Below are 9634 nucleotides of genomic sequence, written 5' to 3'. Positions count from 1 at the left end.
CAAAAAATTTTGGGGAAAAATGTCTTCGCTCATTGGGGCCTAAAATTTGGAATACTTTACCTTCCGAATTGAAAAGTTGTAACAGCCTTAAAAAATTTAAAACGAAACTAAAGGAGTATGATTTCAGTCACTCGGTCTATTTAAATATTTTTTCTTAATTTTTATACATTTTTCATAAAACCATAAACAAATTTTTGTCGGATTTGATTAGTTTCCTGTATATTTATAAGTATGTATTTATTTATTTTTTTATATCAGGAAGCTATATGTACATAGTTATTTCTCCGACGTTAAATAAATTAAGAAGAAGAAGACCATGCGGGACACATTCGCACCACTAAGTAATTTAGATGTCATGCTTTTTCTGACAATTTGAACTAGCTCTGTCTTTCTGTTCGTGTCAAAAACACCTTTTTGCGTCCGCTGCGAGTAGGATTCGAACCTACGCGGGAAGATCCCATTTGATTTCTAGTCAAACGCCTTAACCACTCGGCCATCGCAGCCTGACAAACCGCTGGCCATTGCCACAAGGCCGACCAGAAAGCACAACATTACTGCTACAGGCACTGCCCGGATTTGAACCGGGGATCTCCTGTTTCCTAGACAGGCGCTTTAACCGCTAAGCCACAGCGCCTGCCTGTTGGGAGATTTTGAAAATCTCAATATCACACGTCTGAAATGCCGTTAAGGCTACTAACACACCGGGACGTGATACACTGTCACTCGGAAATTTTGGAAATGAGTAGTAACGCATTGGTGGTTCAGTGGTAGAATTCTCGCCTGCCACGCGGGAGACCGGGGTTCGATTCCCCGCCAATGCATCGTGTTTTACCTACACCTGAAAATACCCTCCGTAAAAAAGAAAGGAAGGAAAATAAATAAAAAAACATAGCTGAAGAAAAGTGCTACGGCTGCTTGCATTCACCACCTCAAACCGCCCTGCTGGGCAGTGATAAAATGCCGAGACCCGGGATTGAACCAGGGACCTTCAGATCTTCAGTCTGACGCTCTCCCAACTGAGCTATCTCGGCCATGATCAATTCTATCACATGGCAAAGGTCTGTACGTTGTGATAGACACTTGACCAGATCAAAAAGAATGTTTGTAGATTCGCTGCGAGTAGGGTTCGAACCTACGCGGGAAGATCCCATTAGATTTCAAGTCTAACGCCTTAACCACTCGGCCATCGCAGCAGAAATTGCTGGGTAACCAGAATAATTCACCAGCTCACCACTCAGGTGCCGAAGAGGACAAAAAGCCAACTAGTAGGGGACACCCGGGTTTGAACCAGGGACCTCTCGATCTGCAGTCGAATGCTCTACCACTGAGCTATATCCCCAGCCAAGGACGGAATCCACGCACAGGGTATATAACATCAACGCGTGAGAGAGCAACTTAACTTAAAAAATGTACACTTCCCGCACCGGGAATCGAACCCGGCCGCCTGGGTGAAAACCAGAAATCCTAACCACTAGACCATGCGGGACACATTCGCACCACTAAGTAATTTAGATGTCATGCTTTTTCTGACAATTTGAACTAGCTCTGTCTTTCTGTTCGTGTCAAAAACACCTTTTTGCGTCCGCTGCGAGTAGGATTCGAACCTACGCGGGAAGATCCCATTTGATTTCTAGTCAAACGCCTTAACCACTCGGCCATCGCAGCCTGACAAACCGCTGGCCATTGCCACAAGGCCGACCAGAAAGCACAACATTACTGCTAAAGGCACTGCCCGGATTTGAACCGGGGATCTCCTGTTTACTAGACAGGCGCTTTAACCGCTAAGCCACAGCGCCTGCCTGTTGGGAGATTTTGAAAATCTCAATATCACACGTCTGAAATGCCGTTAAGGCTACTAACACACCGGGACGTGATACACTGTCACTCGGAAATTTTGGAAATGAGTAGTAACGCATTGGTGGTTCAGTGGTAGAATTCTCGCCTGCCACGCGGGAGACCGGGGTTCGATTCCCCGCCAATGCATCGTGTTTTACCTACACCTGAAAATACCCTCCGTAAAAAAGAAAGGAAGGAAAATAAATAAAAAAACATAGCTGAAGAAAAGTGCTACGGCTGCTTGCATTCACCACCTCAAACCGCCCTGCTGGGCAGTGATAAAATGCCGAGACCCGGGATTGAACCAGGGACCTTCAGATCTTCAGTCTGACGCTCTCCCAACTGAGCTATCTCGGCCATGATCAATTCTATCACATGGCAAAGGTCTGTACGTTGTGATAGACACTTGACCAGATCAAAAAGAATGTTTGTAGATTCGCTGCGAGTAGGGTTTGAACCTACGCGGGAAGATCCCATTAGATTTCAAGTCTAACGCCTTAACCACTCGGCCATCGCAGCAGAAATTGCTGGGTAACCAGAATAATTCACCAGCTCACCACTCAGGTGCCGAAGAGGACAAAAAGCCAACTAGTAGGGGACACCCGGGTTTGAACCAGGGACCTCTCGATCTGCAGTCGAATGCTCTACCACTGAGCTATATCCCCAGCCAAGGACGGAATCCACGCACAGGGTATATAACATCAACGCGTGAGAGAGCAACTTAACTTAAAAAATGTACACTTCCCGCACCGGGAATCGAACCCGGGCCGCCTGGGTGAAAACCAGAAATCCTAACCACTAGACCATGCGGGACACATTCGCACCACTAAGTAATTTAGATGTCATGCTTTTTCTGACAATTTGAACTAGCTCTGTCTTTCTGTTCGTGTCAAAAACACCTTTTTGCGTCCGCTGCGAGTAGGATTCGAACCTACGCGGGAAGATCCCATTTGATTTCTAGTCAAACGCCTTAACCACTCGGCCATCGCAGCCTGACAAACCGCTGGCCATTGCCACAAGGCCGACCAGAAAGCACAACATTACTGCTAAAGGCACTGCCCGGATTTGAACCGGGGATCTCCTGTTTCCTAGACAGGCGCTTTAACCGCTAAGCCACAGCGCCTGCCTGTTGGGAGATTTTGAAAATCTCAATATCACACGTCTGAAATGCCGTTAAGGCTACTAACACACCGGGACGTGATACACTGTCACTCGGAAATTTTGGAAATGAGTAGTAACGCATTGGTGGTTCAGTGGTAGAATTCTCGCCTGCCACGCGGGAGACCGGGGTTCGATTCCCCGCCAATGCATCGTGTTTTACCTACACCTGAAAATACCCTCCGTAAAAAAGAAAGGAAGGAAAATAAATAAAAAAACATAGCTGAAGAAAAGTGCTACGGCTGCTTGCATTCACCACCTCAAACCGCCCTGCTGGGCAGTGATAAAATGCCGAGACCCGGGATTGAACCAGGGACCTTCAGATCTTCAGTCTGACGCTCTCCCAACTGAGCTATCTCGGCCATGATCAATTCTATCACATGGCAAAGGTCTGTACGTTGTGATAGACACTTGACCAGATCAAAAAGAATGTTTGTAGATTCGCTGCGAGTAGGGTTCGAACCTACGCGGGAAGATCCCATTAGATTTCAAGTCTAACGCCTTAACCACTCGGCCATCGCAGCAGAAATTGCTGGGTAACCAGAATAATTCACCAGCTCACCACTCAGGTGCCGAAGAGGACAAAAAGCCAACTAGTAGGGGACACCCGGGTTTGAACCAGGGACCTCTCGATCTGCAGTCGAATGCTCTACCACTGAGCTATATCCCCAGCCAAGGACGGAATCCACGCACAGGGTATATAACATCAACGCGTGAGAGAGCAACTTAACTTAAAAAATGTACACTTCCCGCACCGGGAATCGAACCCGGGCCGCCTGGGTGAAAACCAGAAATCCTAACCACTAGACCATGCGGGACACATTCGCACCACTAAGTAATTTAGATGTCATGCTTTTTCTGACAATTTGAACTAGCTCTGTCTTTCTGTTCGTGTCAAAAACACCTTTTTGCGTCCGCTGCGAGTAGGATTCGAACCTACGCGGGAAGATCCCATTTGATTTCTAGTCAAACGCCTTAACCACTCGGCCATCGCAGCCTGACAAACCGCTGGCCATTGCCACAAGGCCGACCAGAAAGCACAACATTACTGCTAAAGGCACTGCCCGGATTTGAACCGGGGATCTCCTGTTTACTAGACAGGCGCTTTAACCGCTAAGCCACAGCGCCTGGCTGTTGGGAGATTTTGAAAATCTCAATATCACACGTCTGAAATGCCGTTAAGGCTACTAACACACCGGGACGTGATACACTGTCACTCGGAAATTTTGGAAATGAGTAGTAACGCATTGGTGGTTCAGTGGTAGAATTCTCGCCTGCCACGCGGGAGACCGGGGTTCGATTCCCCGCCAATGCATCGTGTTTTACCTACACCTGAAAATACCCTCCGTAAAAAAGAAAGGAAGGAAAATAAATAAAAAAACATAGCTGAAGAAAAGTGCTACGGCTGCTTGCATTCACCACCTCAAACCGCCCTGCTGGGCAGTGATAAAATGCCGAGACCCGGGATTGAACCAGGGACCTTCAGATCTTCAGTCTGACGCTCTCCCAACTGAGCTATCTCGGCCATGATCAATTCTATCACATGGCAAAGGTCTGTACGTTGTGATAGACACTTGACCAGATCAAAAAGAATGTTTGTAGATTCGCTGCGAGTAGGGTTCGAACCTACGCGGGAAGATCCCATTAGATTTCAAGTCTAACGCCTTAACCACTCGGCCATCGCAGCAGAAATTGCTGGGTAACCAGAATAATTCACCAGCTCACCACTCAGGTGCCGAAGAGGACAAAAAGCCAACTAGTAGGGGACACCCGGGTTTGAACCAGGGACCTCTCGATCTGCAGTCGAATGCTCTACCACTGAGCTATATCCCCAGCCGAGGATGGAATCCACGCACAGGGTATATAACATCAACGCGTGAGAGAGCAACTTAACTTAAAAAATGTACACTTCCCGCACCGGGAATCGAACCCGGGCCGCCTGGGTGAAAACCAGAAATCCTAACCACTAGACCATGCGGGACACATTCGCACCACTAAGTAATTTAGATGTCATGCTTTTTCTGACAATTTGAACTAGCTCTGTCTTTCTGTTCGTGTCAAAAACACCTTTTTGCGTCCGCTGCGAGTAGGATTCGAACCTACGCGAGAAGATCCCATTTGATTTCTAGTCAAACGCCTTAACCACTCGGCCATCGCAGCCTGACAAACCGCTGGCCATTGCCACAAGGCCGACCAGAAAGCACAACATTACTGCTAAAGGCACTGCCCGGATTTGAACCGGGGATCTCCTGTTTACTAGACAGGCGCTTTAACCGCTAAGCCACAGCGCCTGCCTGTTGGGAGATTTTGAAAATCTCAATATCACACGTCTGAAATGCCGTTAAGGCTACTAACACACCGGGACGTGATACACTGTCACTCGGAAATTTTGGAAATGAGTAGTAACGCATTGGTGGTTCAGTGGTAGAATTCTCGCCTGCCACGCGGGAGACCGGGGTTCGATTCCCCGCCAATGCATCGTGTTTTACCTACACCTGAAAATACCCTCCGTAAAAAAGAAAGGAAGGAAAATAAATAAAAAAACATAGCTGAAGAAAAGTGCTACGGCTGCTTGCATTCACCACCTCAACCCGCCCTGCTGGGCAGTGATAAAATGCCGAGACCCGGGATTGAACCAGGGACCTTCAGATCTTCAGTCTGACGCTCTCCCAACTGAGCTATCTCGGCCATGATCAATTCTATCACATGGCAAAGGTCTGAACGTTGTGATAGACACTTGACCAGATCAAAAAGAATGTTTGTAGATTCGCTGCGAGTAGGGTTCGAACCTACGCGGGAAGATCCCATTAGATTTCAAGTCTACCGCCTTAACCACTCGGCCATCGCAGCAGAAATTGCTGGGTAACCAGAATAATTCACCAGCTCACCACTCAGGTGCCGAAGAGGACAAAAAGCCAACTAGTAGGGGACACCCGGGTTTGAACCAGGGACCTCTCGATCTGCAGTCGAATGCTCTACCACTGAGCTATAACCCCAGCCAAGGACGGAATCCACGCACAGGGTATATAACATCAACGCGTGAGAGAGCAACTTAACTTAAAAAATGTACACTTCCCGCACCGGGAATCGAACCCGGGCCGCCTGGGTGAAAACCAGAAATCCTAACCACTAGACCATGCGGGACATATTCGCACCACTAAGTAATTTAGATGTCATGCTTTTTCTGACAATTTGAACTAGCTCTGTCTTTCTGTTCGTGTCAAAAACACCTTTTTGCGTCCGCTGCGAGTAGGATTCGAACCTACGCGGGAAGATCCCATTTGATTTCTAGTCAAACGCCTTAACCACTCGGCCATCGCAGCCTGACAAACCGCTGGCCATTGCCACAAGGCCGACCAGAAAGCACAACATTACTGCTAAAGGCACTGCCCGGATTTGAACCGGGGATCTCCTGTTTACTAGACAGGCGCTTTAACCGCTAAGCCACAGCGCCTGCCTGTTGGGAGATTTTGAAAATCTCAATATCACACGTCTGAAATGCCGTTAAGGCTACTAACACACCGGGACGTGATACACTGTCACTCGGAAATTTTGGAAATGAGTAGTAACGCATTGGTGGTTCAGTGGTAGAATTCTCGCCTGCCACGCGGGAGACCGGGGTTCGATTCCCCGCCAATGCATCGTGTTTTACCTACACCTGAAAATACCCTCCGTAAAAAAGAAAGGAAGGAAAATAAATAAAAAAACATAGCTGAAGAAAAGTGCTACGGCTGCTTGCATTCACCACCTCAAACCGCCCTGCTGGGCAGTGATAAAATGCCGAGACCCGGGATTGAACCAGGGACCTTCAGATCTTCAGTCTGACGCTCTCCCAACTGAGCTATCTCGGCCATGATCAATTCTATCACATGGCAAAGGTCTGTACGTTGTGATAGACACTTGACCAGATCAAAAAGAATGTTTGTAGATTCGCTGCGAGTAGGGTTCGAACCTACGCGGGAAGATCCCATTAGATTTCAAGTCTAACGCCTTAACCACTCGGCCATCGCAGCAGAAATTGCTGGGTAACCAGAATAATTCACCAGCTCACCACTCAGGTGCCGAAGAGGACAAAAAGCCAACTAGTAGGGGACACCCGGGTTTGAACCAGGGACCTCTCGATCTGCAGTCGAATGCTCTACCACTGAGCTATATCCCCAGCCAAGGACGGAATCCACGCACAGGGTATATAACATCAACGCGTGAGAGAGCAACTTAACTTAAAAAATGTACACTTCCCGCACCGGGAATCGAACCCGGGCCGCCTGGGTGAAAACCAGAAATCCTAACCACTAGACCATGCGGGACACATTCGCACCACTAAGTAATTTAGATGTCATGCTTTTTCTGACAATTTGAACTAGCTCTGTCTTTCTGTTCGTGTCAAAAACACCTTTTTGCTTATGCTGCGAGTAGGATTCGAACCTACGCGGGAAGATCCCATTTGATTTCTAGTCAAACGCCTTAACCACTCGGCCATCGCAGCCTGACAAACAGCTGGCCATTGCCACAACGCCGACCAGAAAGCAGAACATTACTGCTAAAGGCACTGCCCGGATTTGAACCGGGGATCTCCTGTTTACTAGACAGGCGCTTTAACCGCTAAGCCACAGCGCCTGCCTGTTGGGAGATTTTGAAAATCTCAGTATCACACGTCTGAAATGCCGTTAAGGCTACTAACACACCGGGACGTGATACACTGTCACTCGGAAATTTTGGAAATGAGTAGTAACGCATTGGTGGTTCAGTGGTAGCATTCTCGCCTGCCACGCGGAAGACCGGGGTTCGATTCCCCGCCAATGCATCGTGTTTTACCTACACCTGAAAATACCCTCCGTAAAAAAGAAAGGAAGGAAAATAAATAAAAAAACATAGCTGAAGAAAAGTGCTACGGCTGCTTGCATTCACCACCTCAAACCGCCCTGCTGGGCAGTGATAAAATGCCGAGATCCGGGATTGAACCAGGGACCTTCAGATCTTCAGTCTGACGCTCTCCCAACTGAGCTATCTCGGCCATGATCAATTCTATCACATGGCAAATGTCTGTACGTTGTGATAGACACTTGACCAGATCAAAAAGAATGTTTGTAGATTCGCTGCGAGTAGGGTTCGAACCTACGCGGGAAGATCCCATTAGATTTCAAGTCTAACGCCTTAACCACTCGGCCATCGCAGCAGAAATTGCTGGGTAACCAGAATAATTCACCAGCTCACCACTCAGGTGCCGAAGAGGACAAAAAGCCAACTAGTAGGGGACACCCGGGTTTGAACCAGGGACCTCTCGATCTGCAGTCGAATGCTCTACCACTGAGCTATATCCCCAGCCAAGGACGGAATCCACGCACAGGGTATATAACATCAACGCGTGAGAGAGCAACTTAACTTAAAAAATGTACACTTCCCGCACCGGGAATCGAACCCGGGCCGCCTAGGTGAAAACCAGAAATCCTAACCACTAGACCATGCGGGACACATTCGCACCACTAAGTAATTTAGATGTCATGCTTTTTCTGACAATTTGAACTAGCTCTGTCTTTCTGTTCGTGTCAAAAACACCTTTTTGCGTCCGCTGCGAGTAGGATTCGAACCTACGCGGGAAGATCCCATTTGATTTCTAGTCAAACGCCTTAACCACTCGGCCATCGCAGCCTGACAAACCGCTGGCCATTGCCACAAGGCCGACCAGAAAGCACAACATTACTGCTAAAGGCACTGCCCGGATTTGAACCGGGGATCTCCTGTTTACTAGACAGGCGCTTTAACCGCTAAGCCACAGCGCCTGCCTGTTGGGAGATTTTGAAAATCTCAATATCACACGTCTGAAATGCCGTTAAGGCTACTAACACACCGGGACGTGATACACTGTCACTCGGAAATTTTGGAAATGAGTAGTAACGCATTGGTGGTTCAGTGGTAGAATTCTCGCCTGCCACGCGGGAGACCGGGGTTCGATTCCCCGCCAATGCATCGTGTTTTACCTACACCTGAAAATACCCTCCGTAAAAAAGAAAGGAAGGAAAATAAATAAAAAAACATAGCTGAAGAAAAGTGCTACGGCTGCTTGCATTCACCACCTCAAACCGCCCTGCTGGGCAGTGATAAAATGCCGAGACCCGGGATTGAACCAAGGACCTTCAGATCTTCAGTCTGACGCTCTCCCAACTGAGCTATCTCGGCCATGATCAATTCTATCACATGGCAAAGGTCTGTACGTTGTGATAGACACTTGACCAGATCAAAAAGAATGTTTGTAGATTCTCTGCGAGTAGGGTTCGAACCTACGCGGGAAGATCCCATTAGATTTCAAGTCTAACGCCTTAACCACTCGGCCATCGCAGCAGAAATTGCTGGGTAACCAGAATAATTCACCAGCTCACCACTCAGGTGCCGAAGAGGACAAAAAGCCAACTAGTAGGGGACACCCGGGTTTGAACCAGGGACCTCTCGATCTGCAGTCGAATGCTCTACCACTGAGCTATATCCCCAGCCAAGGACGGAATCCACGCACAGGGTATATAACATCAACGCGTGAGAGAGCAACTTAACTTAAAAAATGTACACTTCCCGCACCGGGAATCGAACCCGGGCCGCCTGGGTGAAAACCAGAAATCCTAACCACTAGACCATGCGGGACACATTC

At 48.0% G+C, this 9634-nt stretch overlaps 46 non-coding genes across 46 annotated transcripts; 7 read left to right on the top strand and 39 right to left on the bottom strand.

Annotated features, from left to right (window-relative positions):
- Positions 1–421: 421 nt before the first annotated feature.
- Positions 422–503, bottom strand: Trnas-aga (transfer RNA serine (anticodon AGA)). Its single transcript has one exon. It is a non-coding gene; the product is annotated as a tRNA-Ser (tRNA).
- A 58-nt stretch (positions 504–561) lies between these two features.
- Trnap-agg (transfer RNA proline (anticodon AGG)) lies at positions 562–634 on the bottom strand. Its single transcript has one exon. It is a non-coding gene; the product is annotated as a tRNA-Pro (tRNA).
- A 116-nt stretch (positions 635–750) lies between these two features.
- Positions 751–821, top strand: Trnag-gcc (transfer RNA glycine (anticodon GCC)). Its single transcript has one exon. It is a non-coding gene; the product is annotated as a tRNA-Gly (tRNA).
- Positions 822–958: 137 nt separating this feature from the next.
- On the bottom strand, positions 959–1031 carry Trnaf-gaa (transfer RNA phenylalanine (anticodon GAA)). Its single transcript has one exon. It is a non-coding gene; the product is annotated as a tRNA-Phe (tRNA).
- Positions 1032–1111: 80 nt separating this feature from the next.
- On the bottom strand, positions 1112–1193 carry Trnas-uga (transfer RNA serine (anticodon UGA)). Its single transcript has one exon. It is a non-coding gene; the product is annotated as a tRNA-Ser (tRNA).
- Positions 1194–1267: 74 nt separating this feature from the next.
- Positions 1268–1339, bottom strand: Trnac-gca (transfer RNA cysteine (anticodon GCA)). The gene has a single exon. It is a non-coding gene; the product is annotated as a tRNA-Cys (tRNA).
- A 244-nt stretch (positions 1340–1583) lies between these two features.
- On the bottom strand, positions 1584–1665 carry Trnas-aga (transfer RNA serine (anticodon AGA)). Its single transcript has one exon. It is a non-coding gene; the product is annotated as a tRNA-Ser (tRNA).
- A 58-nt stretch (positions 1666–1723) lies between these two features.
- On the bottom strand, positions 1724–1796 carry Trnat-agu (transfer RNA threonine (anticodon AGU)). The gene has a single exon. It is a non-coding gene; the product is annotated as a tRNA-Thr (tRNA).
- A 116-nt stretch (positions 1797–1912) lies between these two features.
- On the top strand, positions 1913–1983 carry Trnag-gcc (transfer RNA glycine (anticodon GCC)). Its single transcript has one exon. It is a non-coding gene; the product is annotated as a tRNA-Gly (tRNA).
- Positions 1984–2120: 137 nt separating this feature from the next.
- Trnaf-gaa (transfer RNA phenylalanine (anticodon GAA)) lies at positions 2121–2193 on the bottom strand. The gene has a single exon. It is a non-coding gene; the product is annotated as a tRNA-Phe (tRNA).
- A 236-nt stretch (positions 2194–2429) lies between these two features.
- Positions 2430–2501, bottom strand: Trnac-gca (transfer RNA cysteine (anticodon GCA)). The gene has a single exon. It is a non-coding gene; the product is annotated as a tRNA-Cys (tRNA).
- A 76-nt stretch (positions 2502–2577) lies between these two features.
- On the bottom strand, positions 2578–2649 carry Trnae-uuc (transfer RNA glutamic acid (anticodon UUC)). Its single transcript has one exon. It is a non-coding gene; the product is annotated as a tRNA-Glu (tRNA).
- A 97-nt stretch (positions 2650–2746) lies between these two features.
- Trnas-aga (transfer RNA serine (anticodon AGA)) lies at positions 2747–2828 on the bottom strand. The gene has a single exon. It is a non-coding gene; the product is annotated as a tRNA-Ser (tRNA).
- A 58-nt stretch (positions 2829–2886) lies between these two features.
- On the bottom strand, positions 2887–2959 carry Trnap-agg (transfer RNA proline (anticodon AGG)). Its single transcript has one exon. It is a non-coding gene; the product is annotated as a tRNA-Pro (tRNA).
- Positions 2960–3075: 116 nt separating this feature from the next.
- Trnag-gcc (transfer RNA glycine (anticodon GCC)) lies at positions 3076–3146 on the top strand. The gene has a single exon. It is a non-coding gene; the product is annotated as a tRNA-Gly (tRNA).
- Positions 3147–3283: 137 nt separating this feature from the next.
- On the bottom strand, positions 3284–3356 carry Trnaf-gaa (transfer RNA phenylalanine (anticodon GAA)). Its single transcript has one exon. It is a non-coding gene; the product is annotated as a tRNA-Phe (tRNA).
- An 80-nt stretch (positions 3357–3436) lies between these two features.
- On the bottom strand, positions 3437–3518 carry Trnas-uga (transfer RNA serine (anticodon UGA)). The gene has a single exon. It is a non-coding gene; the product is annotated as a tRNA-Ser (tRNA).
- A 74-nt stretch (positions 3519–3592) lies between these two features.
- On the bottom strand, positions 3593–3664 carry Trnac-gca (transfer RNA cysteine (anticodon GCA)). The gene has a single exon. It is a non-coding gene; the product is annotated as a tRNA-Cys (tRNA).
- Positions 3665–3740: 76 nt separating this feature from the next.
- On the bottom strand, positions 3741–3812 carry Trnae-uuc (transfer RNA glutamic acid (anticodon UUC)). The gene has a single exon. It is a non-coding gene; the product is annotated as a tRNA-Glu (tRNA).
- Positions 3813–3909: 97 nt separating this feature from the next.
- On the bottom strand, positions 3910–3991 carry Trnas-aga (transfer RNA serine (anticodon AGA)). The gene has a single exon. It is a non-coding gene; the product is annotated as a tRNA-Ser (tRNA).
- Positions 3992–4049: 58 nt separating this feature from the next.
- Trnat-agu (transfer RNA threonine (anticodon AGU)) lies at positions 4050–4122 on the bottom strand. Its single transcript has one exon. It is a non-coding gene; the product is annotated as a tRNA-Thr (tRNA).
- A 116-nt stretch (positions 4123–4238) lies between these two features.
- On the top strand, positions 4239–4309 carry Trnag-gcc (transfer RNA glycine (anticodon GCC)). The gene has a single exon. It is a non-coding gene; the product is annotated as a tRNA-Gly (tRNA).
- Positions 4310–4446: 137 nt separating this feature from the next.
- Positions 4447–4519, bottom strand: Trnaf-gaa (transfer RNA phenylalanine (anticodon GAA)). Its single transcript has one exon. It is a non-coding gene; the product is annotated as a tRNA-Phe (tRNA).
- Positions 4520–4599: 80 nt separating this feature from the next.
- Trnas-uga (transfer RNA serine (anticodon UGA)) lies at positions 4600–4681 on the bottom strand. The gene has a single exon. It is a non-coding gene; the product is annotated as a tRNA-Ser (tRNA).
- A 74-nt stretch (positions 4682–4755) lies between these two features.
- Trnac-gca (transfer RNA cysteine (anticodon GCA)) lies at positions 4756–4827 on the bottom strand. The gene has a single exon. It is a non-coding gene; the product is annotated as a tRNA-Cys (tRNA).
- Positions 4828–4903: 76 nt separating this feature from the next.
- Positions 4904–4975, bottom strand: Trnae-uuc (transfer RNA glutamic acid (anticodon UUC)). Its single transcript has one exon. It is a non-coding gene; the product is annotated as a tRNA-Glu (tRNA).
- Positions 4976–5212: 237 nt separating this feature from the next.
- On the bottom strand, positions 5213–5285 carry Trnat-agu (transfer RNA threonine (anticodon AGU)). The gene has a single exon. It is a non-coding gene; the product is annotated as a tRNA-Thr (tRNA).
- A 116-nt stretch (positions 5286–5401) lies between these two features.
- Positions 5402–5472, top strand: Trnag-gcc (transfer RNA glycine (anticodon GCC)). The gene has a single exon. It is a non-coding gene; the product is annotated as a tRNA-Gly (tRNA).
- Positions 5473–5609: 137 nt separating this feature from the next.
- On the bottom strand, positions 5610–5682 carry Trnaf-gaa (transfer RNA phenylalanine (anticodon GAA)). Its single transcript has one exon. It is a non-coding gene; the product is annotated as a tRNA-Phe (tRNA).
- Positions 5683–6066: 384 nt separating this feature from the next.
- Trnae-uuc (transfer RNA glutamic acid (anticodon UUC)) lies at positions 6067–6138 on the bottom strand. Its single transcript has one exon. It is a non-coding gene; the product is annotated as a tRNA-Glu (tRNA).
- A 97-nt stretch (positions 6139–6235) lies between these two features.
- Positions 6236–6317, bottom strand: Trnas-aga (transfer RNA serine (anticodon AGA)). The gene has a single exon. It is a non-coding gene; the product is annotated as a tRNA-Ser (tRNA).
- A 58-nt stretch (positions 6318–6375) lies between these two features.
- Trnat-agu (transfer RNA threonine (anticodon AGU)) lies at positions 6376–6448 on the bottom strand. The gene has a single exon. It is a non-coding gene; the product is annotated as a tRNA-Thr (tRNA).
- Positions 6449–6564: 116 nt separating this feature from the next.
- On the top strand, positions 6565–6635 carry Trnag-gcc (transfer RNA glycine (anticodon GCC)). Its single transcript has one exon. It is a non-coding gene; the product is annotated as a tRNA-Gly (tRNA).
- Positions 6636–6772: 137 nt separating this feature from the next.
- Trnaf-gaa (transfer RNA phenylalanine (anticodon GAA)) lies at positions 6773–6845 on the bottom strand. Its single transcript has one exon. It is a non-coding gene; the product is annotated as a tRNA-Phe (tRNA).
- Positions 6846–6925: 80 nt separating this feature from the next.
- Positions 6926–7007, bottom strand: Trnas-uga (transfer RNA serine (anticodon UGA)). Its single transcript has one exon. It is a non-coding gene; the product is annotated as a tRNA-Ser (tRNA).
- Positions 7008–7081: 74 nt separating this feature from the next.
- On the bottom strand, positions 7082–7153 carry Trnac-gca (transfer RNA cysteine (anticodon GCA)). The gene has a single exon. It is a non-coding gene; the product is annotated as a tRNA-Cys (tRNA).
- Positions 7154–7229: 76 nt separating this feature from the next.
- Trnae-uuc (transfer RNA glutamic acid (anticodon UUC)) lies at positions 7230–7301 on the bottom strand. Its single transcript has one exon. It is a non-coding gene; the product is annotated as a tRNA-Glu (tRNA).
- Positions 7302–7398: 97 nt separating this feature from the next.
- Positions 7399–7480, bottom strand: Trnas-aga (transfer RNA serine (anticodon AGA)). The gene has a single exon. It is a non-coding gene; the product is annotated as a tRNA-Ser (tRNA).
- A 58-nt stretch (positions 7481–7538) lies between these two features.
- Trnat-agu (transfer RNA threonine (anticodon AGU)) lies at positions 7539–7611 on the bottom strand. Its single transcript has one exon. It is a non-coding gene; the product is annotated as a tRNA-Thr (tRNA).
- A 477-nt stretch (positions 7612–8088) lies between these two features.
- On the bottom strand, positions 8089–8170 carry Trnas-uga (transfer RNA serine (anticodon UGA)). The gene has a single exon. It is a non-coding gene; the product is annotated as a tRNA-Ser (tRNA).
- A 74-nt stretch (positions 8171–8244) lies between these two features.
- Positions 8245–8316, bottom strand: Trnac-gca (transfer RNA cysteine (anticodon GCA)). The gene has a single exon. It is a non-coding gene; the product is annotated as a tRNA-Cys (tRNA).
- A 245-nt stretch (positions 8317–8561) lies between these two features.
- Positions 8562–8643, bottom strand: Trnas-aga (transfer RNA serine (anticodon AGA)). The gene has a single exon. It is a non-coding gene; the product is annotated as a tRNA-Ser (tRNA).
- Positions 8644–8701: 58 nt separating this feature from the next.
- Trnat-agu (transfer RNA threonine (anticodon AGU)) lies at positions 8702–8774 on the bottom strand. The gene has a single exon. It is a non-coding gene; the product is annotated as a tRNA-Thr (tRNA).
- A 116-nt stretch (positions 8775–8890) lies between these two features.
- Positions 8891–8961, top strand: Trnag-gcc (transfer RNA glycine (anticodon GCC)). The gene has a single exon. It is a non-coding gene; the product is annotated as a tRNA-Gly (tRNA).
- A 446-nt stretch (positions 8962–9407) lies between these two features.
- Trnac-gca (transfer RNA cysteine (anticodon GCA)) lies at positions 9408–9479 on the bottom strand. Its single transcript has one exon. It is a non-coding gene; the product is annotated as a tRNA-Cys (tRNA).
- A 76-nt stretch (positions 9480–9555) lies between these two features.
- On the bottom strand, positions 9556–9627 carry Trnae-uuc (transfer RNA glutamic acid (anticodon UUC)). Its single transcript has one exon. It is a non-coding gene; the product is annotated as a tRNA-Glu (tRNA).
- Positions 9628–9634: the final 7 nt, after the last annotated feature.

Source organism: Hydractinia symbiolongicarpus, chromosome 2 (genome assembly GCF_029227915.1).
Source record: "Hydractinia symbiolongicarpus strain clone_291-10 chromosome 2, HSymV2.1, whole genome shotgun sequence".
In the NCBI taxonomy this organism is placed as follows: domain Eukaryota; kingdom Metazoa; phylum Cnidaria; class Hydrozoa; order Anthoathecata; family Hydractiniidae; genus Hydractinia; species Hydractinia symbiolongicarpus.
Note: the sequence above shows the minus strand (reverse complement) of the source record. Positions and strands in the feature narration are given on the sequence as shown.